A 4,083-nucleotide genomic window follows, 5' to 3' on the forward strand; every position below is an offset into this window, starting at 1 on the left:
CCCGAACCCGAGACCGTCGCCGGAATCGAACACGAGGTGTTAACAGACTTCAAAGCACTTATTTGACATTTCCCAGACAAGCTGCCAATCTGCGTACTAGTCGCTTTAAAAATCATATCTTAAGTTCTGAAACTCGAAATCCAGTTCCGTGAATTTTCCCTGGAACTAGACTCATATACCTATATGGTAGAATTTTTGTAGAATTTTTGGTTGGGCCAATTAGTACAGTTTATTAGTCAAAGTCTCCCATGTTACAGGGATCGACTACACTGACCTTTGCGCATTACGACTTGGATATTTCCCTGAACAGAGCTTCAATACTGATGTCGTTTGTTTCTATAGAAACTAGACTCAGAGAGGAATCTGTACATATATGGCATGACTCCTAATTATCTCTGGTTAATTTATAATGAATTTCCAAAGTCAGAACAGGGAATCCAGAAACCGTTCTGGTCCTGTCTCACGAGAACCTGAATATCTCTTAACATACTGTCCATATGATCGTTTCGTTACTTCTATATGAAAATAGACTCATCGAGATTCGATTACATAATTTATCCATCAATTAATTCCACTCCTACTATTTTCAGTGATTTTTCAATCTCCCGTCACTGCTGCTGCCAGCATCTGTTACGAAAGCAACTATGCCCATTTCGTGATTTCTCCTTGATCTAACTAGTAATTCATCATACATATCACAAATTATGATCATGACTAGCCATGCCAAAGGCTAATCATTGTCAAACATCCCCCTACTACACTATTGCCATATCATGAATTTTAACACCAAAAATAATCAACCATGACATATGGCATAAAAAAAAAGGGTCGACTTACCAAGGCTTACGACCTAACGTTATAAAACCAAACCCAACCGACATTTATGCCATTTTCGCATGGCTAAAAGTTTACATACCAAAGTTCAAACACAACATAATAGCCTATACATGCCGAAATGTTCTCCTAAGCCGACTAAGAAGAAAGTACCAAAACTTGCTAGCCGGTGTGATGACTCCAATGACGGCCCGATCACGCAAAAAGAGACGAGTCCAAGAAACCTAAAATAGGTGACAAGGAAACACCGAGTGAGTATATAACTCAGTAAGTCATAAGCAATGCACTACCATTCATTAATAACATTATCACAAGAGGAAGCAAAATGGAACGAGGCTAGTTACTCCACCCATACCGAACCATACCATAGTTCCTCAAACCTATCGGTTCAATCTCATACCAAGTCATGCATTCACATTCCATATACTAATCAATAGGATATTTGAGGCATTTTCCTACATCATTTTGTTTTCGTTACAATCATACAACTAAACGACCTTTCACCTATTCCACGATAAATCTTATGTACGTGACCTCAATTATAATCGTCACATAGGTTCAAACTTACCAAACTCAACTTCAACTATAAACATAGCGCCTAGTAGTCACGAACTCAAGGTACTTACCCGATCCGCTGTCCGTGATCAACTCAATAATGTCGCACACTTAGTGCCCATATGATTCAAAAATATATATTAAGTCCGCACACTCAGTGCTATATAATCAACTCGCACACTTAGTGCTATATAATCAAACTCGCACACTTAGTGCTGAACAATTTAAACCCGCACACTTAGTGCCAATCTCATGATTATAAATGTTTATACCGCACACTTTAGTGCCGAGATCAACAACTCAATACATCTCACCTCTTTTCTTTCATTCAACACTTTCATCACCACATGCATACATGTATATAAATTTATCATTCCATTCGGCATAATTACATAGACATTATGTCTATTTAGATCAATACAAAATATATGCTTGATGACTTACTTTGTGTTGGGTAAGACGGTTCCAACTCGGCTACTCGATGATCTTTTCTTTGCCTTTGCTTGATTCTCCTCCTTTAACTCCTTGAGCTTAATCAATAAATCAACTAGTTTAACCATCTTGCTAAACATTCATAATTCAATTACACATGCATATGTATGTTTGTATATTCGGAAACCATCCTCACTAATTACCCATTTAGTCGATTATACACATAATTAAAGGTAACATCACGAATGGGCATACTTATGTATATATATATGTATATATACTTCGGAATGGGCATCACAATTAGATTTAACACCACCTTCATACTCAATTAGATGGCCGAATGTATGTATATATGTACAATGTCAACTATAACATCATGTAAATCCACATATAACTACATTTCTTAAGTTCCACATCTTAATGCCCATTATACATAATCAAATTTAACATCATCTATATATTTACTCATATGGCCGAATATACATACTCCCATATAATATCATGTACTCACTTTAAGTATATTGCCGAATATACTTAATCATACACACACCTAACCAAAATAATTTCTAAAATCTTTATATCATTTATAATACATCTAAATATTCTTTTTCACATTATTAACTCAAATCACATACATTATTTACTATAACATTTTTACATTCGGCATTAGTGTCAACCATAGTAGCCGATTCTTCCTACTTTGTACCCATGCATCTATTTGATCCTTAGTTAGTTCAAACACTTCACACACTAGGACTCATCCAATTTTAACAAGAAATAAAATCCTTAATTCTCAAACTACCATGGCCGAATGTTATAACCCAAGCCACATATATTGTTCCTCAAGGCCCTTCAAGGACCACATTCGGCACCTCCATAATAACAACTCAAATTTCAACCTTCAAGAAAGAAGAAGAAAAAATATATGTGCTAAGAGCTTCAAACTACTTGGCCAACTATCAAACCTCCTAACAATCAAAACTTAAGCCATGGAATGATTAGAACTTGAACTGACCACCTTCTTTATACAACATTTTTCCAAGAATTTCAAGATACTTACCTCTTCTTAATCCTCATCCAAACCGAACATAAAGCAAGAGGGCTCTTTCTTCTTCCTTTGATTTTTCGGTCAAGAAAACAAAGAGGATGAAGCCTTTTTTTTTTCTTCTAGTTTCGGCAAAATGGGGGAGCAAGGATGAAACAACTTTGGTTTCTCCTCCCACTCCCCTCATATTTTATTGTTCCTAACACAACATGTTGTCATAAACTTTTCATAATATGTTTTACCCATCACAATTTGTCTATCCACCTTGTCATGGCCGGCCACTACTATTTAGGGGGGGAATTTGACATGCAAGTCCCCCCTTTTTATCTCATGCACTAATAGGTCCTTATGCTTTGACCTATCACATTTCAAAATTTTCTCACATAAGTCCTATTTACAAAAATTCACCTACAATTAAACAAAATTCAAACACGAAATTTTCACACATGCACATGTACATGTAATGAGCATCAATTATGACGGTTAATTATTTTTATGACTCGGTTTAGCGGTCCCGAAACCACTTCCCGACTAGGGTCAATTTTGGGCTGTCACACTCACGTTCAGTTATGAGGCCTAAGAAAAAGGCCAGAGTTGATGGGCCTATCAGAGTTAAGGCCCCTGTTACTACTACTGGACCATAGCCCTGTACTAATTGTGGGAGACTCCATCAGGGCGAGTGCTAGAGAAGGATTAGGGCATGTTTTAGGTGCGGATCTTTGGAGCACCATGTCAAAGATTGTCCACGAAGGCCGTAGGAGATGCAAGCTATTGGTATAGGTACTGTTCAACCACCGAGAGGTGTTCAGCAACCACTGAGAGGCCGTGATCAGGACAGAGGTATAAATGATATGGGTCATGGTCATGGAGTACTGGGAAGAGGTACTGGTCATACTGAGGCGAGGCAGCCAGCTCTAGTTTATGCTGCACGTTGTCGAGAGGACAGAGATGCCCTAGATGTTATCATTGGTACGTTTTTTATTCATAATGTACCTTATACTACACTGATTGATGTTGGGTCTATGCATTACTATATAGTATGTACTATATCTGAGACTTTGGGTATAATGGTTGAAAGTATCGCGAGTGAAGTTACGATGTTAAGTCCATTAGGGCAGTTTGAGAGGGTAAATAAATTGTTCAGAGATGTACCTTTGGAAGTACAAGGCACTATCTTTTTGGCGGATTTAATAGAACTCCCTTTCGAAGAATTCGAC

The sequence above is a fragment of the Gossypium hirsutum genome, chromosome A01 (assembly GCF_007990345.1).
Source record: "Gossypium hirsutum isolate 1008001.06 chromosome A01, Gossypium_hirsutum_v2.1, whole genome shotgun sequence".
Taxonomy (NCBI): Eukaryota; Viridiplantae; Streptophyta; class Magnoliopsida; order Malvales; family Malvaceae; genus Gossypium; species Gossypium hirsutum.